A 26,704-nucleotide genomic window follows, 5' to 3' on the forward strand; every position below is an offset into this window, starting at 1 on the left:
TGTCTGTTCAATTGTCGTTGCAGTTTCATGCACAGCTTAACCCTCCTTTGGGCATTAGGGCCATTTTTGATCTAAACCGCACTTTGCTTCAGCAAGCTGTTTCCAACGTGATGCAAAAGGAAGGTTAAGCTGTTAGTACACAGGGTTTAATATTTGGCGACAAACATATCTAAAGGTCCAATCTGCAAAAGAGAGGCTCTCTTTGTTCCGATTCTCTTCAAATTATTACGATGTCACAGAGGACATTTTAACAATTTGTGATGTGTAGATCGGAAAAGGATTGTTTCATCTATCTTCCGATGCAAGAAGGGAACAAAAACTTATAAATACAAGCACGTTATAATAGAAAGAGAGGAGACTTAAAGAGAGCCTCTCATCTGCACTTAGGACCTATAGAAATGTTTGGCCAGAATTTCTCCAAAAAGAGAAACCAATGCTCAAACATCATGTTTGACGCGATCGAATTTTCATTAGTGTCAAACTGATGTTGTTTCTTGAGTTCTTTTCTAGTTAAATATTTGATCCTGTGTAGGTACTTCAGGCCCTATAATGACGCGGTTTTCTTATTTGTGTAGGATATTTAAAATTGAATATTGCAGCCTTTTTCTAACGTAACACAGGTTTTTTTAATCGAAGATTTTTTTTAAATTATGTTGTAGGGAAGTGGACCATCTCGGCAGGGGTCCTATTTTGGGCACTTTTCTGCTATAACTCAGCCAACTCTGAACCAATTGACACAATGTTTGGAACGCGATGAGATACGTTTACCCAAGTAACACACATGTTATATAAAAGTTACGACAGCGCAAGTTTTGGTTGCATAGAAGTTTATTTTACGTTATTTCAACACAATGTTAGAATTACGTAAAATAAACTTCTATACAACCAAAACTTGCGCTGTCGTAACTCTATTATAACATGTGTGTTGCTTGGGTAGTATCTAGCCGTGTACAAAATTTCAAGTCAATTGGTTTGGAATTAACTGAGTTACAGCGAAGAGTACCCGAAATACCGGCCGCTGCCCAAGTGGTTCGCTACCCTATGAAAACACACACAAACAGTGTTACGAAATGTTCATAGAATATGCTTCTAACGATCGATTTACATTTTCTTAGTTATGACTATCATAACTAAGGACAAGCGCATCGTTTTTTTTTATTTACCACGAGGCAAGCTTATTTGTTATAACAAAAATACACCATACAAGTTTCAATGAAAAAACTATGTACAATTTTATTCTACATTGAATCATAGGGGCCCACGGTGTGTCTGGTAGAAGAAATTTATTACAAAAAAAATAAGCATCGCTAATTTTTACGTTACGTGAAAGTTGACGCTACTAGCTTTCATACAAGCCCAACATCGAAATATTCCATCGGGGGAACTTTTTCATACAAAAATTGGGTATGTTTGTTAAGTAGAAATAGGGATTAATTTGGAACCGTTTATTTTGTATGGGGAAAAACAGTATTCTGAAAAAGTTGTTCGAGAACCCTCGGTGGATTTTTTTGAGGGACCGTGTAAATGAAAGCTGAAAGCCTCTATTTTTGAATAGCGAAAAATTTGACGATGCCCATTTTTTTGTTATAAACCTTTCCCGTACACACGCCGTGGGCCCTTTATAAACCACGTGGACTTGTTGGGGGGAGGGGGGTCTGACCAAAGTCTACGCTTCATACAAATTTCTTTTTTTATGGACAAAATTCTACGAGGAGGATGGGGGAGGGTTTTCTGAGATGGCCAAAATTTGGTCTACGTGGTTTATGGACAGTCCCATACTTGAGTTACAGCGAATTAAAAAAAAAACAAAAAAATGTACCTTCTTAACCTTCACATACCCGCCCCCAGATTTGTCATATGGCTAAAAGTGATTATTTCGTATGTTATTGTGTTTGAGAGTCCCCCGCGGAACTTGTTTCAGGTGTTCCGGAGCGGCCATATCAGTTGCTACATACTTCAGTCAATTGTTTCCGCCCCATTCTCTTGAAATCATGAAGTTTGTTACGTCGCACGGCATGTTTTGGTTGCAAACCAGAAATGTCCCCGATGTCACCCCCGTGGAACCTATGCTAGCTGTTCCGGGGTGGACATATTAGTTGATACAGACTTCAGGCTATTGTTTCTGACTCAGTCATTCGAAATCATGAAGATTGATATGTCGCACGACATGTTTTGGTTGAAAACCAGAAGTGTTCCCGAAAGAGGCCCCCACGGAACCTGCCACGGTCATCCAGATGGGTCAACGTATTCAAATCTGATTATCGCAGTTGTGATTTGTAGTTCACAATGAAAATTCAGCTGAAAATTATTGGTTCAAACACAATAACACACGAAATAATCATTTTTAGCCCTTTCGGCACCCTCCCTGACCCCAGTACAATCCGGAATATCTCCGAAATAGTTCCGGTTATTGCATGGCCACTTGGATGTAATAAACTTGCACCAATTTATGATTGATTAAGGGTGACTTCAAAAAAAATGGATGAAAGTTGATGAAATGCCAGCGTTTTAAAAATAAGATGTTGGTGGTCGGGTTTGTGAAGGTCAACTAACTGCCAATAATTATTTTGTATTTATAGAGATGAACCAGTCAGAAGGCTGAAAGTCTCTTTAATAAAGACAAATCAATCAATCAATATTTTGTATTTGTATATTATGTGGCAGGCACGAAGATATTCTATGCCCTATCTGCAAAAAGTTCCAGGACCGACCGGAAATCGAAATCGATCACGCTGGGTGTGATTCATGCTGAATACTCGTACGCTTACCGCTTCGGCTATCCACGTTATAGTGAGGAGTACTGCGAACACAAAGTATCGCTGAATGGTATGCTGTACTGAAAACTGCGATATTTTACGGAGTTTCACGGAATAACATAGAACGCCCATGAATACCATGTACTTCCGCTGAGTACAGGGTACCATGAAGTATCATGGAGTGCTGGGAAATAGTATGGAGTGCCGTGAAAAATCATATATCTAAATACCAATGAGAACTGTGAAATACCACGGATTCTTACGGAATTCCTACTGAGTGTCATGCCTTGAAATACCATGAAGTACCACTGAATACCTTGGACTTCAGCGTAATACCATCGAGTGCTGCGGAACAACTTGGAGTATTATTGAATACCATTGATTACCAAAGGAAGTCACTGAATATCACGGATTCCTACGGAATACCATGAAGTATTGCGAAACAGCTTGTAGGTAGTAAAGCGAATCGTACTTGGGAGTATTGCTGAATCGCGCTACGAAGTGCCATTGAATACCATACAATTTCGTGGAATATAGAGTCCAGCGGAATTCTATGGAGTACCAAGAATAGTATGAAGTACTATACCATTGAATCTCGTATGCATTCCATACAATACGTTGTATAATATGGAGTAATATAAATAGAATACCGTGGAATACTATTGATTGCTAACGTGAAATAGGGTAAGTGTTACAATTATGGCTATAGTACCAGTTATTCGCCAAGTTGATTTTCACCCTTTAACGATGTAAACCAATAAGAAAAATTTTTTGAACAAAGATCACGTTGGCAAAAGATGGTTGCACTCATTTAAACTCCACATACCGTCAATTCACCATTCACCGTGGATCTAAGAAAATTTGTGGTGAATACAGGCTGTCGTTTAATACCAATCTTATAAACATTGTTGGTACCGCTGTTAATTGCCTTCATTATAGGTTAGAATTTAAGTAATAACCACAAAAGTAGAAAACTTTTCACAAAAATTGATGATATAGTACATTTAGTAGAGGATGGGAAGGTCGCCTGATTACGTGGTAGATCATTATTCACCGTGTATCAGAAGATTTTTTTCTTTTGTTTTAAAATGATCAAAACCACCTAGCAAAGTCAATTCTCTTCGTTTATTTTCATTTTAAGTAATAACTTGCAAGATTTATTTAGAAAAACGAATTTTAACATTTTGTTTTTTTTTTCTACTTATATGGGGCAACATGGGTCACGGTGAATGGAGACCATTGATTTTTAGGGTACCCATTTACCGTGCCCTTTTGTTTCAATAAAAAAAAATGAGTGGAATCGTACTTTCTTGGTAAACTTGCTTCGATAATGCAAAATAGATACCTGATATTTGAATTTAATTGCTTCTTGGTGAAATAATATCGTTACTGCATTTAGTTAATCGCTCAAATCACGTAAGCGCAGTTTTCGTTTTTTTTTTACCACGAATGCAGTGACTGAGCTAAATATTGCTTCATATAAACACATTTTAGTATCAAAATGGTACTGTAAAAAGTTTCTAACCCGCGTTTTGACATGGTAACAATCCATTAGTGTTGTATTGGTGAAATTAAAGTGAAATTGTCATACCATTCCATTGATGCATTGTAATATGGAAATAATGAAAAAATATTCGAAGGTGAATGGAGCCCCTACGGTGAATGGCGACTTGACGGTACACCCGATTCTTTTTTTGCACGGGTCTGGTTTTTGCTATAACTCAGTCAATTTTCAACCGATTCTCATGAAACTTTGTACACATGTAGGCACGATTAGTACTACCAGTGTACAAAATTTCGTTTTAGCAAAAACCAGACCCGTACAAAAAAAGAATCGGGTGTATTGCTCAAATTATGGTAGAAATAAATCATTTTCCTTAAAATTTCGGCTTCCTTGCACCATTTTTCGCCATAATGTACCACTTATGGCTAATCCCATAAGGAATGCATGCAAATAGAGTGAAAAGGAACCGAAGTTAAAAAATGTAACCATAACTGGTACAGGATTCCTATCATTGGCACACGCTGTAATAAAAACTTAAAGTAGTTTTGGGTCCGCTTCTACACACTTCGAAAAAATCTTGTAATTTTGTGTCATATAAGTACGACATATAAAAGCAACACATTTGACGCAAAATTGTGTGCGATCTTATTTTTACTTGAAACGGAAAATGTTTGACTCGTGTAATTTTACCGCAACAGCTCAACGCGTCGGCTGCTTGTATACATGATTGAGAACTGTGATATTTATAGCACCGAATATTGAACAAAAAAATACAAAAAGTTCCATTCGGGAATCGAACTTCGATCCTCAGAGTGTCAGTTTTCGACCTTGCTCTCTCGGCTGACTCACCATGTTGAAGAGAAGGCAATCGAAAATGTACAACTTCTACCATAAACAAACTTGCCAGTTCGGCCGTCGCGTCGTCACTGTTGCGTGTATGTTTGTACTGAACTGAGACAGCCGTCATCGCAGCCAAGCACACAAAGCCGCCTTTTGATTGACTGAGCGTGGCTGTTTTCGTTTTCCACTGCATCGGCTGATGGCAACGGATTGTCATTTCCAAGTTTCTGGCTCACTCCGGGGTTGAATTTATGAGCGGTTTTCATGCTGTTTCACCTTCGTAATAAACAAATTTCCAATCGATTGCAGTCTTCATCTGATTTTGTAAGGTGCTGTTTGACAGTTCAACATCAGTAAACATTATGTTTCTGTAACATATCGCGTAAATTTACAGCATAGAGAACTAAATTATCAGTTCTGTGATTTACAATTATGGCTGGAAGAACTCAAACAATATCAACTTAATACGTACGTCATAAAAAGTGTAAAAATGTGGCACATTTATGTGTATGTCATAGCTTTTTCTGGCAGTTCGATCAATTGTGTCACTATTAAAATTGAGATTTTTTAGTGTGTATATTTTTCCTGTAAAGTATGGAAACTAATCTATCTTTTAACATTGATTAACGATGATATTCGTTGGTTTTGTACAAATAGTTTTCCTAGGTAGTGCCATAATTGGTACAGGTACCCTATACCGTTTGAAATATACACGTTTGAAGGGGCAGGGAAATTTATCGTGAATATGAACCGTATCAAGGGTAGAAGAGAAACAAATCCACCACAGTAAGTAACGACAACACAAAGAGAGTGAGATAATTGAAGAGCAGGAAAGCATGGATCGAAACGATATGCGGAGGTTTTATGCAACTGTTAATGGTGCATAGGACAAGGTGATCACCATGGGCATTGGCTGGGTATAAAATATATTGATAGACAAAGTGGCGCTTCGAAGATTTGATGAATGATAATGCTGAATTTACTATGCGCTCAAGTAAAATTCCTCTTTTTTGCGCAAGTAATTTTGACAACAGATCCTATATGGGGAGAAATGTCACATTCCCTTGTGGAATAATGGAACGAAATATTTTTCCGCGTGGGAAAGTGACAGCTCCAGTTAATTTGCACTGGGACCGTTACCGTTTCGTTACACTTTTCAGACTTTCAGATACAGGATTTACGGATTTGGAGATGAACCAGCCTCGGGCTGAAAATCTCCCTAATAAAGCTAATAATAACAGGATTTACAAAGTGGATGATAGTTAAGCAGTTAGCCTTGTGGATAAGGCTTTGGATCGCCAATCCGAGGACAGCGGGTTCCGGTCGAGAACTAAGGCATAATGTATTACTGTACTTGCCTCACAATATACAAATTCATGCAATGGCAGGCAAAGCAAAAAGTCCTTCACCTGGCAATCGTTTCACGCATCAACTCAGTTCTGAAGCCCTACATTCAAATGTGATATTCAATAAACTTGTAGATAAGTGTTTTTCCTACAATTTTCAGCTAGGATGGCATTCTCAATAAGTTTGCTCAAGCATTACCAAATGGTATTTCTGCACAAATGCCAGCAGGAATTCCAACAGCATTCCAAGAGCAATTTCAACAGAAATTCTCTAAGGAATCTTAAGAGGATTTCTAGTAAGAATACGGAGAGAAATTCATAAAAGGATCTTCAGAGGAATTCAGAAGGAATCCCAAAAAATCTCAGGGTGAATTTCTAGTGGAATCCATAGAGAAGTTACATCAGGGACTGCTGGATGAATCCCTTGAAACGAGTATTGTACGAGTCCTGGTCAGAATTTTAAGAGAAGTGATCCGTGAGGAATTGTTGGAAAAATTCAGAGTGAGGAATTCCTGGAAAAATTCCGAGAGGAATTCCTGGAAAAATCCTTGGGAAAATCTCTAGAGTCTTGAAATCTATTGGAAAATGCCTGTAAAAATCACAGAAGGCTTCCATAGAGGAATTCCTGAAGGCACTCTTGAAGAAATTCGTGGAGAAATGCCAAGAAGAACTCGTGGAGGAATCCATGGAGAAAATTTTGGAAAATACTCTTGGCATGCCTCCATAAATGCCTGATGAGAAACGCTTTACGATATTGCTCCAGAGGCTTCTCCAAGTATTCCCAAAAAAACTCGCAAAATGTGAGTGTGTGAGGGAAGTAAAGCGTGGGTCCCGAGATGAACTAGCCTAGGGCTAAAAATCTCGTTAATACAGATAAAAAAAAGTATCCCCATACAAATCCATTCTGTGATTTCTCCAGGGATTCCCGAGGAGTTCCAGCCAACCTTCCTGGTGCATTCCACCAAAAATCTTATCAAGCTAGATTCTAAAATTCTAAAAAAAACTGGAGGAATACTTGTAGCAGAAAATTTTGAAGAATTATCTGGAGGAATCACAGAAGGTCCACTTTTTTTTATTAAATAGACAGAACCAGAATTGATCTTTGATGATATTCTAAGCAGCACGCATATTACTAAAAAATCACGCAGCGCACGGTGTGTTGAAACAGGATTATTATCGCACTTTCATGAACCTAAAATATTTTTTCGTTATAAGTTAGCCTTAGCTGTATATATTAAGATTCTGGAGGTTAAAAAATCTTTCATCGGGGAAAATTAAAATAAATTCGATTTCAGTAGTTTTCCACTTTTCCCATATGATGTGGTAGTACGCAAATCTGATGAACCTAAACTCCGCTAGAAAAAGTCCTCTTCTAATAATACATTTGAAACCATTTAGTGAGAAACGAATGTAAAAGTCTTTACAACGAGTTTAAATTTGTTTGGCATTCGTTTCATGTGCCCAGCCCACTACAGTCTGCCGAAAGTCATAAATCATAGAAGTCTACATTTCTACCATTTGTCCGGCACATAGATATTTGCAATGGAGGTAAACAAATACTTCCCATTTGTGCGACTCATACATTTGAGGAAGCGCCATACACCTGTGACTCGTAGCATTTGCAGCACATACTCTTCATGTGCTAATTTGCCTGAAATGAAACCAGATTTAACTATATGGGTAAGCCTGGTTTACCGGTTAATCCGAGATGAAGAAACAGCCCTTAGAGAATAGCTTTTGATTACTCTTTCGGCAAACGCCACTGATACACGTACTTTAAGGTAAGCATATGTAATCACTTTTTTTATTGTGAATTCAATCAATGTTTGATTGAAACAGTTTTAGATTTGATGATGATGAACCTGGGCATACATGTACGTAAACAGAATATCGGATTAAGTACGAGACACTGAAGATGACCTAACAGTTGAGGTCGAAATATGTATCTATCAAATTATGCAAAATCGTAGTGCAATTAAAAGGACGAGTCCTTAGCTCTATTTTCTTTTTTACTTAATTTTAGATATGTTCATTCTTGTTCATCTTGAGAACAAATTTAACTAAATCTACAGATAAAATGAAAATTGAAAATGTAGAACAATATTAAGAAGACATGAATGTTCTGGGAATGTCATAAAATATATTAAAAAAAAAACAACAACAGTGATGTGTAAAATGAGGCAAGATTGACGCAATTTGAGGTTTCAATACAACTTTCTAAGAACATTTATTAGTTATTTTATGCTTCATTTAGGAATCATTGGATAGATTTTGATTCCTAAATAGTTATAACACATAGAATATGGTTGAAAGGTATCGAGTGTACGGGTGCCTTTTTATTCGTTTTTATCACATTTCTCCCCATACTGAATCTGTTGTCAAACTCACTTTGCAAAAATGAAGGGGTTTTAATTGGGAAAAAGTAATTTTATTTTATGCAGTCATAACATTAAAACCATTATATAAACTGCATGAAGTTTTTATCAAGACCAAAGTGTCTTATAAAATAAAACTACAGATAACCCAGACGAAGATAGAAAAAAAAACACTGCACGAGACTACCATTATTGAAATTCATCAGATTACTTGCAAATTGCTATGTTTCCAATATATTCTAGGCTTATACTATAAGATGTCATTCACATTGACATATATTAAGCATGCGTTGCATTCGGTAAATTCTTAATAAAAACATGTGATGTTTTGAAAAAGATTTCAATACAATTTCTATAATTATTCTTGTCCAAATGATTGTTTGATTAAAAAAATGTTATGACATTCAAATTGCTTATCATGACTAGATAATATCACGTTAACCCGCTGTTTCTTCTTACCCCATCCGTTTTAACTTGGCCCGGTGTGCCTTATTTTTGAATGCATTAACAACGCCAATCTTATGTATTTTGCGTCCACTTTTTGTTGTTTGAGACTCAACAGCCCACATAACCCTAAGGTATCATAACTTTAATATTTTGTATGGACAAAAGTCTTCAACAGATCAGAGGCAGACCTTTTACAAATGAGTCATGCGCGCTCAGTATAGTCGACTCATACTTTTTGGCAAATATCCATGTGGATGTGGTTTGACATGCAAAGGATGTGCAACAAATAACCGCCATTTCAGGCAAATTAGCACATGAATGATATGTGCTGCAAATGGTATGAGTCACAGGTGTATGGCGCTTCCTCAAATGTATGAGTCGCACAAATGGGAAGTATTTGTTTACCTCCATTGCAAATATCTATGTGCCGGACAAATGGTAGAAATGTAGACTTCTATGATTTATGACTTTCGGCAGACTGTAGTGGGCTGGGCACATGAAACGAATGCCAAACAAATTTAAACTCGTTGTAAAGACTTTTACATTCGTTTCTCACTAAATGGTTTCAAATTTATTAATAGAAGGGGGACTTTTTCTAGCGGAGTTTAGGTTCATCAGATTTGCGTAATACCACATCATATGGGAAAAGTGGAAAACTACTAAAATCGAATTTATTTTAATTTTCCCCGATGAAAGATTTTTTAACCTCCAGAATCTTAATATATACAGCTAAGGCTAACTTATAATGAAAAAATATTTTAGGTTCATGAAAGTGCGATAATAATCCTGTTTCAACACACCGTGCAGCGTAGTTTATTGGTTGCATACGAGTCAAAGTCTAGTAATTGTAATATTTTGTTAGAATAACAGAACTAATAACTATAGCTCATGCGTTACCAGAAAATTTCGCTGAGTGTCTTTTCTGTGACATGTGTGCGGCTTAGGATGGCTATTGACTAGAAAAAAAATCATTAATTTTGAGCTGTCGAACGATGGGGTTGCAGGGAATTCTGAAACTATATTTTTTGGATCCCTACCGGAACCGGTTCCGGAACATCCGCAAGTGGCCAAAACCATTTTTGTTCATTGGCGCTGACTATTGACTTCTAGATGAAAAATCATGAATCTAAATTTCTAAATCTGAAATTCGGAAACTGTCCTGTTTAGGTCTCTATCGGAACCGTTTCCGGAACATCCGGAAGCTGCCAGAACTATTTTTGATCATTGATGCTATGACTATAGGCTTGTAGATGAAAAATCATGAATTTTAAGCCAGAAGAGAATGTTACGTGAAATTCAGAAACTGTCCTTGTTGGGTCCCTACCGGAACCGTTTTCGGAACATCCGGAAGTGGCCAGATGCATTGTGGACCATCGGCGCTATGCCTTTTGACATTGAGATGCAAAATCATGAATTTTGAGCCGTCGAACGATGGGGTTACGTGAAATTCCGAAAGTGTCCTATTTGGATCCCTACCGGAACCGGTTCCGAAACAGCCGGAAATGGCCATTTTTGATTATTGGCGTTATGACCAGACGCTTCTGGATAAAAAAAATCATGAATTTATAGCCGTCGAACGATGTGATTCCGTGAAGTTCAGAATCTGTCCCCTTTGGATCCCTACCGGAACCGATTCCGGAATATCCGGAAGTGGTCAGATTCATTGCAGAGGATGATATCAAATTCATAACAACAGAATTACATAGCCTGTTTTTATATCATAATTTGTTATTATTAACTTATCACAGTATTACTTTTTTATAACATATTTTGTTGGGCAATCTTATTTTGTTATGATCAAATTATTGAGATTCATCCACTCAATAACATTTCAATAATATACTTTGTTGTAGAACATGTTTTGATATTTTCATACTATTGAAAATGTACAAATGTGACGAACTATAACACAACAATAACAAGTTTTCAAATTCACTGCAAGATTCATTGTTATTAAGTTGTTATTGAATCCAACAAAACATGTTGTTAAGTTGGTTCCTCCAGGGCTTCATCTAGAAACTAGAAAATGCACTTGGAATCCGCATTTTTTTTTCAGAAATTCCTCCCGGGATTCATTTAAGAATTTGTACCAGTAGTGCTCCCGGGATTCCTCTAAGAAATCCTTCGGGGTTCTTCCAGGAACCTCCCGCGTTCCCTACAGGAATTCCTGCTGAGATTCCTCTTGGAATTTCTCCTGGGATTCTTCTAAGATTTTCTCTTAACATTCCCCTAGGAATTCTTACAGGAATTCCATCTGGGATTGCTCTAGGAATGCCTCTCGGGATTCTTCTAGGAATTTCTCCCGAGATTTTTCTAAAATATAAACTGTACATAACAATTTCATCACTCAATTATGTATCCGTAAGCCTGTCAATTCTATAGTGTCTATATATTTTAGCCCCATGCCTGCCAAAAACTTTGCCGTAGACACCATCTCTGTAAATAATAAGTATTCCGATGTACAACAGATATAAAATGTAAAAAATGTTCATTAGCACCAGCCTATGTCAAAGTTCCGAATCAAATAAATATTTGGCCTCCCGAACAACACTAACTTTCTAAGTAATCGGAATCCTGAGATATATGAGATACAAAATTTGTATACTCACTAGCGCCCCTTCACCAATCAAACAACTTTGCCGAAGACACCAACTTTATAAGTAATCAGGATCTTGCGATATATGAGATGTTATTTTATCAATGATATGTCTGTTTGTCTGTGATGTCTCTTTGAGTTCATTCAAATAATACGTAACGCAAAATTTGACAATTTCAGAACTCCTCCCTACTCCACGTCTTGTCCGCTTGCTTTGGTACGTTACATCCCATTGATTGGGGGCGTTTTGGAATGCTCTCTAGCGCCAACTATCGGATATTTCCTAAAATTAATTGTTCAACACTAGATAGACCTTGACTTACCGAACATCTTTTCAGAAAACATCAACCTTTCAAAAAGTAAGGATCACGAGATACGCGAGAATATATGTTGGGGTCCAATGGACCCCAGGGTCCCAAAACAGACCTTTTTTTAAGGTATCCTTTTGAGGGTTAACGAAGCAAATAATACCAATTTTGTTGATGTTTCTGGTTGAAGATAAAAAATAGGGTTCTGTAAACTAGATGATTAAAATTTGAAGTTGCACAAAGTGGTCAAAAAATGTAGCATAGTAGAAAAGAAAAAAATCTTACAGATAAAATATTTAATTTCCAAACACAATACATAAAATGCTGTATCGATAATAAAAGATATTTCTCGATTGGTACGAGTTATTTTTACTGGAATTTTAGATCAAGAACCACCATTACGGGCCTTCTCAATATTTTTTTTTTGTTTCTAATTTCTCAACAACACCAGTAGCAACAAACGTTAAGCAAACGAATATCTTAATTATTGCTTACTGCATTTGTTTTTATGGTATGTCAAGCTTTGCCATCTGAAGGATCGAAGGAGCTGAAAAAATAAGTTTGATTAGATTAAATGCGTTCAGGAAAGCTAAGAAACTGTGTGGTAGTTCTTATGTTCCGTAGAAAACCTTAAAAACTAAGAAACTTGATCTCCGAAAAATGTTGTGGAAATGCCTTTATCGATTTTTCCCAAATTTTGATCAAGGCATTCCTTCCCGAGCAGAAAAAAATATCAACAGCATAATTGGATTTGTTATTTTGGCATAATAACTGTATAATGGAATCAGTATTTTTTTATGTTATTAACATGTTTACTATAAGAGCTAGGAGACACTTTTTTGGATATTGTGCTCAAATTGAAATGGCAGTTAATCGTTAATGTATTTATAATTTCTGAAAGAGTCTATATTTCTTCAAAAGTCCCTGTTGGATACCACACCCACCCCCCGGATTTTTCCATCCTAAATCCGGAAAAACGGTGAACTCATTTGTGATTTTCTGTAAAATTTTCATCAAAATCGAATGAAATTTGACAACTCATTTTCAAAATACTGGCATTTCGTCAATTTTTATCCGATTTTTTTTAAGTCGCTCTCAATCGGTCATAAATTGGTGCTAGGTTATTATTCTCAAGTGGCCATGCAATATTCGGAACCATTCCGGGGATATTCCAGATTGTGCTGAGGTCAGGGGGTTGCCAAATGGCTAAAAGTTGTTGTGTTTCAACCATAGATTTTCAGCGAAATTTTTGTTGCGAACAGTGAAATACAACTGCGATAAGCAGATTCGAATTAGTTGACCCATCCGGATCACCGTGACAGGTTCCGCGAGGCCTCATTGGGGACTTTTCTAGTTTTCAACCTAAACATGCCGTGTGACATATCAACCTTCATGATTTCGAATGACTGAGTCAGAAACGATATATTGAAGTCGATATGAACTAATATGACCACCCCGGAACATCTAGCACAGGTTCCACGGGGGTGTCTCGGAGACATTTCTGGTTTGCAAGCAAAACATACCATGCAACGTAATATTTTTCATAATTTCGAGAAAATCGGGCAGAAACAATTGACTGAAGTATGTACCAACTGATGTGGCCTCGAGAGGAGTTTTTCTTCGGCATACACTGGGATAGTTTTCGTGAGGGCCGATCAACGACGGATCATATGTTTAACCTGCTGATGATCCTAGACATCGTAAAGTATAACTTGCGGAATCGGATCGCAGTTGAAGTGTCGTTTGAAACCATAGATAGACTAAAACAGAGTGATACATTTTTAAACTGTTCAACACTGTGCTCGAATTCAGTGGCGATTACCAAACCTCAAATCTACATGTTCAACGAATCTTAATTCTTGAATTTTCTCAACAAATTAGCTTGTAATTTGTAGAAAATGACGAAAATAATCATTTCCATCCATTTTCAGTTTGATTCTGATCCTGAATACTCCACAAATGCAAGTTTTAGGGTCGTTGAACAGGTAAAAAGTGAGGTTACGAGACGCCACTGCTCAAATTAGTGATTAGGAGGCGTACAGACGAATGGTACTATCATCACACGATCATACATGGTCCTCGGTTTTGCGGACGATATTGATCTCATCGGCATCGTAGGTAGGCCAGTTCTCTGAAGAGGGAGACCCCACAAGAATAGGCTTGACGATTCACTCAACCAAGACGAAGTACATATGTACGTGATTTGGGGTAGAGGCAGCAGAGGCAGAAAAAAACCTGGCAACTCCACATATTCGGGAAAACTGGAAAAACATGGCCCAAGACCGACGAAGCTTCGCCTTTCATTTTACTTTTGCATCGCGAGCACAAATCTGGAAATACATTGAAAGTAATTATCTGGAAATGCTACTCGTTGTTTGCTTACTCGTAAAAAAACATTGAGTAGCGATTTCAAATCAATGTCTGCTTGTTGAATCTCCAGATATGCGCTAGAGAAAATGCGAGACAAACTATATTATTCAGAAAGTGAACACATTTTATCTTCATACCTTAAGACTCCTCTGGCGAACTGCGGTTGGCGTATGCCGTTTACCGAAACCGAAGGATCGAACGTTTGAAGTGTGAGAAATTGCTTAATCCGTTGCCGAAATTGCGCTTGGCATGATTATTTATCGAAATATTTCAACGACGCCGATGACGACAACGACGACGACAACGAAGTGTTGTAAATGCGTTCGGGTGAGGTCCGTCCGAGGGTCCGTTGAGAAGCCAACAAAGTGGCGCGGGCCGGGCCGCACAATCGCCTCTCGAAAGTGCTCATTACCGGGTGGCGTTGCTCGGTGCATACAGTTTTAAACAACCGATCGATGATGGTTGGCATGTGGGTGGACATTTGTGGTAGTCTGCATATTAAGACACACAACTTATGACCACACATTAGCGGCCGAACGACCTAGTAGACCCATCTTGTGGTGGAGAGTTCTTTTCAACGGGACGAGGAAGCACAAAATGTCGAACGTTTTAACAATTTGCGGCGTGACGAGTGTGCCGCAGCGCGCGTCTGGTGAAGGTCTGCTGGGGCCTTGAATTGAATGAGAATGGCTGGTTGTTGATGGTAATAAAAGCGCCACTTTGTGGATGACAAGTTATGTCACTTCTGTTTTTAATGTGACGACAGATTTTGCTGGTAATTTTTCAACATTAGAGTGCTTTGAACCAGGGTTGTACATGGGATCGTGATCGTTGAATTTGTTTTAGAAATGGAAAGGCCGTTGCTGAAGCACCTACAGTTAAATCTTAAGTCATGTAAGTGTTTCATTTTATATAAACATCTAGGTGGATGCAAAATTCCAAAAAAAAATGCGATATCGTTAAGATGGGGTTCGATCACACAACTAGAAGAATCTGGATGGCGCGTTAACCGGACACGCCACAGAACATGTAATACATAGTAAAAGTGTTCTTATGCATTACCATCACATTTTATTTACCGGTAAAGTAGATTTGTTAATCCATCTTCTTTCTGATATTACATCTGGAGCAGGGCATGCTCCTCAACTTGATGTTCTAATCAATAATTCCACAGTTATTACCTGAAAACATTATTGCCACTTGACAGTTTTTGTATTCATATGCATATCGTTTAACATGAATCGTTGTGTCCCATTATCTGGGAAGGCAACAACATATTTACTTAAAAAACTGAAGCGTACAAGTAATTGAACGCAGATATGTACCTTCAAAATAGCAAAACCTGCGTGTTATTCATTTAATACTAGGAAGGCCTCATAACCTATTATAAAGGTAAAAAAAACATTTCACCAAATGACTCAAGATCACCCATTGCGCATGCCTCGGTAGAAGGTCGTCCCAAAATTACCTTTTTCCTTCCACAATCGTTCATTTTCCACCCAGTTTTTGCGTGAACATATCCAGCAATTATTCCAAGGGTCAAACCAAACCAAACTTAACCACGGTGTTCTTGGTAATCACCTTGCACTGCATCCATGGCTGATCACCGGTTACTTTGGCGCATCTGTATGAACGAACATGGACCACCTTTGACGCAGCTGAGTACTACTGATTGATTTCGACAATTACAATCAGCAGATGAGAAGAGTGCGCAAGTGATTCAAGTTCACCGCCGAATTAAACCAAAGCACTCGCGCTCCCCATGCAATAAAGCGCGCGGTCAGCATGTGGTCAACTCTACGCTGTGGTGCAGCTATTGGTTTGAATTCTCGGCGCTACCGCGGTGCCGCGAGGTAACCAATCTAACCTTTTGACCAAATTGGACCTTTTTCGTTGTGGTCGCGCACATACATGCACATACGGCGCTAAAGCGCAAACATTCCGGCGATGTGACGCGACTCATTGCCATCATCATATATGTGCCTACATTCGTTGAGTAGTAGAGTTGACCAATGACCAACGACGACGACCATCTTTCGGTGTGGTTGTCGATGGCAGGTCGCGCGCGTCAAGACAGCTGAAGTCTGTCGGCGATGGATCATCTCAAGAGGCGGCCGTCACTTAGCAGCGATCACATTAGAAGAAAGATACAATCTGCCTACGATGACGACGACGAGTCCACGGTCCGAGAGTTGTAGGTAACCACGCGACAACTTCGTTGGTTGTGTTCAAGATCTACGCGAGTTCAACACTCGTCTCGATGATAATTACGATTGTTTGCCTACAATCCTACATCGCTCCGGCGGCGATGCGGTGAGTGTTGTGCAGGTGGATCGGAGTGTTTGGGTTGGCAGAAAAAAAAAGTGTAATTCAACCAAATTACAACCTGTTCAATGGCTTTGCAAAAGAAGGTGTTGAGTGTGGCGTCAAGTGTCGGCGAGGGGTAAATACGGCGGCTTTGATGGATTTTCGGTTTTGTTTTAATTTGACTGGCGTTATGCAAATAGAAGTTTACACTTTCGGTAATTGACATCAAAGTTGGAGGATTGAGTTGTTTAAGTTGTGCGTGAAATGCTTGAAAAGTTTGTGAACATGCGATTTCAACTTTGGTACTGTGGATTCAATCTCAATCTGACATTGTTTTCGCGGAAATGTTGTTTGCATCAATATAACGTGACCAGCCCATTGTACCCTTCTATTGTTAGCGAGTTTCAATGGGCTGGTCACGAGAAAAATTCGATCGTTTAGTAGCAGTAGGTGATGTGATGTATATTAACACATTCACGTTGTAAATATGAGAGTTACAATATGGTGTCTTTGGTAAAAACTGTATGAAAAAACACAAACCCACAAGTTTGCCGAAAACCATATTTTGATATTAGGCATCTGAACAAAGTTGTAGATGAATGAGTCAAACGATTGCCAGGTGATTGGAAACATCCTTGCTCTAACCTTCACGTATCCGACCCACACTGGGGCAGGATTGAAAATACATGGAAAAAACCTCTAGCTCGTCGAGATGTCGAGATCGACACTTGGTGTCTTCAGAGAAAATATTTCTATGAACAAGGTCGATATTCTGAACGGTAGCATATTTTTCTTGCGTTATTCGCATAGAAGTCCTATAAGTCATTTTGGCCATCTTTCATTGTAGCGGTATGGTGTCTTCGGCAAAGTTGTTCGGCTATTTATGCTTAAAAAGTTTGCCAAAGACGTCAAATTTCCAAAGCCTACTGTTCTTGAGATATTATTGCTAATTTAGAGAAAACTTTCCATTTTACGGTAGAACGAAAAGCTACCGCAGCTGTCAGACTACTGATTTTCACTGAGGTATCATCGATCTACCTTAGCGAGCCCTAGCGATGCCTTTGATAGCCTTGGATACGACGCCGATGATCATTGTTTGTTATTGGTTTTCAGTTCAATTCACCTTGCAAGCATGCTTTGATTTGGGTTTCAGTTTCAATGATAGGATGATTTTCAAGCCTGCGGTAGGACTTTGACAGCTGCGGTAGAACTCGGCGGCTACCGCAGAGTGGAATTTTTTCTAAAAATCCGCAATAATCGTTTTATAAAATACCTATTTAAAATCGAATTTTTTCATTAAATTACGTTTGTAAACAAATTTAATGTCCGTTTTCAAGTTATAATAATGAAAAATACTAAAATAAAACATATATCGAAGAAATCAGTTGGAAAAAAACAATATATGCATTGATTTTTTATAGAAAGTTCATGAAAATCACGCAAAATGTATATAGGACGTTCTTGCAGTCGGGCAAGTTCGGGCAAGTTTTTTCATCGGCGATCACCTAAAAAATACATAAGCTTTCATGTAAATTTTTTTCACCGACATGATATTTGATGATTTTTTTAAAATAGCGTTCAAAGTATACTGTTTTGTGTGAATTAGTACAACATTTTTGCAGATATTTAACCATGTTGTATGATGCCAAGTGAACCAAGAGAAGTATAAATGCAATCTAGTCACAGGTTTAGTTATTTTTAAGCTTCAAACAAATTGTAAAACACAAAAATGTCCGAAACGCCAATAAAAGTGAGTTTTTAGATCACTGAACACACAAAAAATATGTCTAATCAATAAGATTATATAAGATAATGATTAAACCAAGGCTAAATGGCGCGTTTAGGACATTTTTGTGTTTTACAATTTGTTTGAAGCTTAAAAATAGCTAAACCTGTGACTAGATTGCATTTATACTTCTCATGGTTCACTTGGCAACATACAACATGGTAAAATATCTGCAAAAATGTTGTACTAATTCACACAAAACAATAAACTTTGAACGCTATTTAAAAAAAATCATCGAATATCATGTCGGTGAAAAAAATTTACATGAAAGCTTATGTATTTTTTAGGTGATCGCCGATGAAAAAACTTGCCCGAACTTGCCCGACTGCAAGAACGTCCTATATACATTTTGCGTGATTTTCAGGAACTTTCTATAAAAAATCAATGCATATTTTGTTTTTTCCAACTAATTTCTTTAATATATGTTTTATTTTAATATTTGTCATTATTATAACTCGAAAACGGGCATTAAATTCGTTTACAAACGTAATTTAATGAAAAAACTTGATTTTAGATAGGTATTTTATAAGACGATTAATATCTCAAGAACAGTAGGCTTTGGAAATTTGACGTCTTCGGCAAACTTTTTTAGCATAAATAGCCGAACAACTTTGCCGAAGACACCATACCGCTAAAATGAAAGATGGCCCAAATGACTTATAGGACTTTTATGCGAATAACGTAAGAAAAATATGCTACCGTTCAGAATATCGACCTTGTTCATAGGAATATTTTCTCTGAAGACACCAAGTGTCGATCTCGACATCTCGACGAGCTAGAGGTTTTTTCCATGTATTTTCAATCCTGCCCCAGTGTGCGACCCCCGGCAACTCATTTTCAAAATGATGCCATTTCTTCAATTTTCATCCGATTGTTTTAAGTCACCCTCAATTGATCATAAATTGGTGCTAGTTTATTATAGTCAAGTGGCCATGCACTATCCGGAACCATTCCGGGAATATTCCGGATTGTTCAGGGGTCAGGGGGTTGCAAAATGACTAAAAGTGATTTTTCGTTTGTTATTGTGTTTGAACCATCGATTTTCAGCAGAACTTTTGTTGCAAACAGTGAAACACAACTGCTATAACCAGATTTGAATAAGTTGACCCATCCGGATCCCCGTGACAGGTTCCACGGGGCTTCATTGGGGACACTTCTGGTTTTCAATCTAAACATGCCGTGCGACATATGTATCAATCTTCATGATTTCAAAGGACTGAGTCAGAAACGATAGATTGAAGTCTGTATCAAATAATATGGCCACCCCGGAACATCTGGCACAGGTTTCACTGTCATCGGGGACATTTCTCTTTTGCAACCAAAACATGCTGTGCGATGTATTAACACCTATGTGCCTGTGCCTCATTTTGCACCCTATTTCAAAACTTTAAAAATCTGATTCTCAGCCGTTTCTCAACGAAAGTTTGTGAAATTTTGACAGTTGATCACAAAATTCTTCTAGTTTATGGAACCGGTATCATGGTTCCGATTTTTTCCGTTGTTCCGGATTTATGGCCGTGGGTACTGGGGTAACCTCCTTATCAGATAGAGGTGCAACCTATAATTCGCCTTCGAAAACTAGCTTGCGGCATTCCAAACTTCATGATTTTGCAAAACAAGAGTATTGGAGCATATTTTTAGAGATTCTGAATACATTGGCCACTTCTCCGGATGTTCCGGAAACCTGGTGCCCTCAGGAAAGTGGCCACTTTCTGACCGGTTCTGAAACCTAGCTTGCGACATATCAAATTTCATGATTTTGCAAAACAAGACTATTGGTACATGTTTTGAGAGATTTCGGATAAGCTGGTGACATCTCCGGATGTTCCGTAAACCTGATGCCCTCAGGGAAGTGGCCACTTTCTGACCAGTTCTGAACCTTAGCTTGCGACATATCAAACTTCATGATTTTGCAAAACAAGACTATTGATACATGTTTTGAGAGATTTCGGATACACTGGTCACATCTCCGGATGTTCCGGAAACCTGGTGTCCCCAGGGAAGTGGCCACTTTCTGACCGGTTCTGAAACCAAGCATGCAACATATCAAACTTCATGATTTTGAAAAACAAGACTATTGGTACATGTTTTGAGAGATTTCGGATACACTGACCTCGTCTCCGGATGTTCCGGAAACCTGGTGCTCCCAGGGAAGTGGCCACTTTCTGACCAGTTCTGAACCTTAGCTTGCGACATATCAAACTTCATGATTTTGCAAAACAAGACTATTGGTACATCTTTTGAGAGATTTCGGATACACTGGCCACATCTCCGGATGTTCCGGAAACCTAGTGTCCCCAGGGAAGTGCCCACTTTCTGACCGGTTCTGAAACCAAGCATGCAACATATCAAACTTCATGATTTTGCGAAACAAGAGTATTGGACCATGTTTCTAGAGATTTCACATACACTGGCCACGTCTCCGGATGTTCCGGAATCCTGGTGCTCCCAGGGAAGTGGCCACTTTCTGACCGGTTCTGAAACCTAGCTTGCGACATATCAAACTTCATGATTTTGCAAAACAAGACAATTGGTACATGTTTTGAAGATTTCGGATACACTGACCACGTCTCCGGACGTTCCAGAAACCTGGAGTCCCCAAATAAATGGCCACTTTCTGATCTGTTCTGAAACCTAGCTTGCGACATATCAAACTTCATGATTTTGTAAAACAAGACTAATGGATCGCGTTTGTATAAATTTTAGGTACACTAGATGAATTGGTCACTTACCTGAAAATAGTTTATTGCAAGCATCTGTGGCATACATCGAAACAGTTTTCTCTTCTATTAGAATGCCTTTCGCAACAGCCTTTAACAGCGCTAAATTTTAAATTATTTGCAGGAAAAACCAAAATTGGTAAGGATGTACAATTCACTAAAAGCAGGTGAAGATTCATTAGATCTTATTCCTGGAAGCTATACATGTAAACGGCGGACAGACAGATATTCCCTGGCAATATTTTTCAACATTCTCGATATCTGCGCTCACAATTCCTACATCACATTCCTTTTAGCGCTTTCAAGCTGGGCTTTCGAAGGATTTTGCCGTAAATCACATTAGGACGAGACAACAGGACAGCATCCTATATAATGAAAAACAAAAGGTGTGATTATAATATCAATCTAATGGTCTAAAGGTGTCCATTATGTAAGTCGGCTGTTTGTTCATCATATTATCGAAATGTTAAATTGTACGCATGTCCGGATTGTATGAACGAACAGCCAGATATTCGGGAACTGAAATACATATCGAAAAAAATCAGAAGATGTTGGTACTGTTCACGACACCGTGACGTGTAAACAAGCATGGTAAAATCAAAAATATTTCAGGTAAACTCAAATAAATTGTCAATTTGTTCTGGCGACAAAAATAAAACTGTTTGGAGCAAATCGAACGTCACATTTGAAGCAAATTCAATCCATTTTTGAAACAAACATGCATCTTCTGACAGGTTATGTTAGAAACAAATGTATTTTTTTTGTTTTTTTTTGTGGCAGGTCGGCCCTACGGAAATATTTGTTTTCCAATTAATTTTACAAAGTCATTTCCTTCTCTAGGCACTTTCAAAGCCAGCATCATGTAGATAACATACGCTCTCGAAATCAATGGGATTTCGTGGAAACTTTTGGTGAAACTTGACTTTTTTGCAAGAGGAAATCTTGTTTGGTGCTGCAGCTGGAACTTGAGAGTTTTGTTTATGTTTTCGACGGCGGAACGGGGGGCTCTTCAATGGGTATTGTAGAAATAAATATGTAATTGAGTTAGTTTTAAAAATTAATATTTTAGTTTTAAAAATTTTATCAGTTTACCGAATAAACATGAATATTTTTGTTTCAAACGAACGAAATTTGTCTCCGTGTAATGATCAGTTGCCTCTATTGTAATCGTCCAGTATGCGAAATGCATTCTAATAAAAGAGAAAATTTTCTAAAAACTCCCTGGGGCACCAGCTTTCCGGAACAACCGGAGAAGTGGCCGGTGCATCAGAAATCTCTAGAAACATGGTCTCCCTTGTTTCGAAAAATCATGAAGTTTGATATGTCGCAAGCTAGGTTTCAGAACCAAACAGAAAGTGGCCACTTCCCTGGGGGCACCAGGTTTCCGGAACATCCGGAGATGTGGCCAGTGTATCCGAAATCTCTCAAAAGATGTACCAATAGTCTTGTTTTGCAAAATCATGAAGTTTGGTATGTCGCAAGCCAGATTTCAGAACCGGTCAGAAAGTGGTCACTTCCCTGGGGGCACCAGCTTTCCGGAACATCCGGAGATGTAACCAGTGTATCCGAAATCTCTCAAAACATGTACCAATTGTCTTGTTTTGCAAAATCATGAAGTTAGATTTGTCGCAAGCTAGGTTTCAGAACCGGTCAGTAAGTGGCCACTTCTCTGGGAGCACCAGGTTTCCGGAACATCCGGAGACGTGGCCAGTGTATCCGAAATCTCTCAAAACATGTACCAATTGTCTTGTTTTGCAAAATCATGAAGTTTGATATGTCGCAAGCTAGGTTTCAGAACCGGTCAGAAAGTGGCCACTTCCCTGAGGGCACCAGGTTTCCGGAACATCCGGAGAAGTGGTCAATGTATTCAGCATCTCTAGGAATATGCTCCAATACTCTTGTTTTGCAAAATCATGAAGTTTGGAATGCCGCAAGCTAGTTTTCGAAGGCGAATTATACGTTGCACCTCTACCTGATAAGGAGGTTACCCCAGTACCCACGGCCATAAATCCGGAACAACGGAAAAAATCGGAACCATGATACCGGTTCCATAAACTAGAAGGATTTTGTGATCAACTGTCAAAATTTCACAAATTTTCGTTGAGAAACGGCTGAGAATCAGATTTTTAAAGTTTTGAAATAGGGTGCAAAATGAGGCACAGGCACATAGGTGTTAATCTTCATGACTTCGAGAGAATGGGGCAGAAAAAAATGACAGAAGTATGCATCAACTGATATGGCCGCTCCGGAACACCTGGAACGGGTTCCGCGGGGGCCTTTCAAACACAATAAAACACGACCCGAGCAGAGAAGAATAGCAAATTGATAATAACATAATCACATAGATTGATTTTATATCATAAATTGTTATTGTTAATTTATCATAAGGCTGATACAAATTTAATTTTGACTTTTTGTCTCCCCCCCCTTCAAAAATTTTTGGCTGAAATTTGCATTTTGAGGGCGCAGATAAAAAAATATTTATCAAAATATCGGGTCTTGCTAAAAATTCTTTAACAAATCCGATGGGTTTTTAATATTTTTCAAATTAAATGCTTTATTATTTTTATCCCCCCCCCTCGACCAGTCAAAGAGTGGTCGGACAAAAAGTGAAATAAATATTTGTAACGGCCTAATATATCGTTTTAATAACATGTTTTGTTAGGCAATCTTAATTTGTTATGTTCAAGCTATTGGGGTATATCATATCCACAAGATAACATTTCGATAATATATTTTATTGTAGAACAAATTTAGTTATTATTCTACTATAGAAAATGTGCAAATATGTGTGACGAACAATAACACAACAATTTCCTGTTATTAAGTTGTAATTGATCTAACTAAACATGTTATTGAATTAGCCATCCAGGAACATTTTTTTGTAATGATATTTGTTATTTTGCCGCTTATGACAGACAAGTTTATAACATAATATGTTATGCTTATAACATAAAAATTACTTATTCCATTATTTTCAGTTATTAAGCCAAAATAACATATTTTATTATGCTGTTGATATTTTCTTTTGCTCGGGGAAATAATCACTTTTAGCCATTTATAAAAATAAACTTGCACCAATTTATGATCGATTGAGGGCGACTTCAAAAAAAATCGGATGAAAATTGACGAAATGCCAGCATTTCGAAAATGAGTTGTCGGGGATCGGGTACGTGAAGGTTAATATGTGCTCATAGAACAGCTGAGAAGCAGGCTTTGTACCAGTTAGAACTTTACTCCAAGAAGAAGTAGACTATTGCGTAGAACTCCATGGTATTCCGTGATATTTCAATGTAATCTGTCGTACTTCGTAGTCCAAAGCAGGCTGCAAAACTCCATTGCAAGAGACGAACCAGCCAAGGGCTGAAAGTCTCTTTAATAAAGACAAATCAATCAATCAACTCCATTGCAAATGTGACGAATAACGTATATACCCAGACAGAAAAGAATTACAAAACAATTGCAAGTTTTACCATTCAAAAAGAATTATTGAATGGTAAAATTTGCCATTGGTTTGTTTGAAATAAGTGACAAAAGGGCAAAAATAATAACTGACATTGTTCTATGAAATAACTGAAGAATGTCAAGTTTTGACTTTACAATGGCAAACCAAGAACAAAAAAATTAATGGTTGAGAATTGCAAAATATACCATTATTGAGTTATTGAAAACAGAACAATATCAAAATTAGTTATTCGCCTGTTAACTAAAAAAAACTATCAAAAGTTACCATTAGAATAACCAAAGTTCAAATTTTGTCATTTATGTTGTTCTTGATAAGTGCCAAACTGCGATGGTTCATCAAACTCGTAAGAGGTCATCAATATCTCACCAACTGCAAAATTTGTTATGATAGCAAAATAAGACATTCAGTAGTTATTCTTCCAAATTTGATAAACGACAAGCGAATGGCATATTTTGATATGATATCATATTATGCTATTCACATGTTGTTTTAAGCTCTTCATGAAGAACTCAGGAATGACAAAATAAGTTATGACAATAAAACTTGTTATTCTTTTGTTTTTGGTTTGCCATTCGCCTCTACCCGGGTAGAAGGGGTACTACAAGACCACGCGGACAATTCGATTAAAGGCTTAATTGGGAATAATATATTTTCCAGAACTGAAGGGACATTTTTTCCGGGGTGACTGGCGAGTCGGAGAGTGTAGAAGTTTCCATTTGTTGAACAAAATAAACAATCGGGCGCTTTTTCTTTCTATGACTTGTTTGGCATTTTGTGGATTATTGTTTTTTGGTTTTGGAAGGTATGCGATTCACTATTGAGCTTTAAAATTATTTTGCATCTGAATAGCATTGATATTGTCAAGTCTGTACCAACACCCTAATCCCACACCAAAATACCCTTCTCCTATCCCATGGCGTTTATGTGGTCAGCAAAGACTATTCAGCCATTACCCCTCCTTATCATCGGCTTTGGACTGACTTGCGCTCTCATTGCCCCACCAAATGCTGCAAAATGAAAATGAAATAAAATTGAAGTTCATCTCTCTCTCTCTTCTTGGCGTAACATCCTCATTGGGACAAAGCCTGCTTCTCAGCTTAGTGTTCTATGAGCACTTCCACAGTTATTAACTGAGAGCTTCCTCTGCCAATGACCATTTTGCATGCGTATATCGTGTGGCAGGCACGAAGATACTCTATGCCCAAGGAAGTCAAGGAAATTTCCTTTACGAAAAGATCCTGGACCGACCGGGAATCGAACCCGTCACCCTCAGCATGGTCATGCTGAATACCCGTGCGTTTACCGCCTCGGCTATATGGGCCGAAGTTCATCAATCAATGTAAAAACAGTTTTATTTTTGTGGAAATTAAAAACTCAAAACGAAACGAACTTAAAAATCAAATTCACTTTGATGAACGTAGCCACCGTTATGCTTGAAATATACAATATAACAGTTAATGGTATATTAAGAGTAAAATATGTTATGGTGCCTAATGTTTATAAATAATTTCTCACAATATCAAAATAATGGTAAATTTAGCTAGGAATGTAAATTGTGTTATTGTTTTGATATTTTATACAATTCATTATAAAAGGTGCTAAATTGCAAGTTTTAACAAGATAGTAATTTTTGTTATTGATGTGTTATTTAGCATTATTCATGAATAACATATCAATGACAAGATTTGCTATGATTGTATGTTTTGCTATTGATTAGCCATTTTAAGTTTTTCATAATAACAGAAGAATGGCAAAACAAGATATGATGGCAAAATCAGTTATTATTTTGTCCTTTGTTTGCCATTAGCCTCTACCCGGGTATCAACAATATATTCTAAAATTTCAAATAAACTCGTAATATCTTGATAATTTTGTTAAAACAT

The 26,704-nt window shown here is 37.8% G+C and overlaps 1 long non-coding RNA gene across 1 annotated transcript in view; it reads left to right on the top strand.

Moving 5' to 3' along the window:
- The first annotated feature begins 846 nt into the window (after positions 1-846).
- LOC134291647 (uncharacterized) overlaps positions 847-26,704 on the top strand; it is a 239,659-nt gene continuing 213,801 nt past the window's right edge. Inside the window, exons 1-2 of the long non-coding RNA XR_009999209.1 lie at positions 847-19,972; positions 23,526-26,146. This is a non-coding gene — a long non-coding RNA (uncharacterized LOC134291647). The remainder of the gene's footprint in view (positions 19,973-23,525; positions 26,147-26,704) is intronic.

This window comes from Aedes albopictus, chromosome 3 (genome assembly GCF_035046485.1).
Source record: "Aedes albopictus strain Foshan chromosome 3, AalbF5, whole genome shotgun sequence".
In the NCBI taxonomy this organism is placed as follows: domain Eukaryota; kingdom Metazoa; phylum Arthropoda; class Insecta; order Diptera; family Culicidae; genus Aedes; species Aedes albopictus.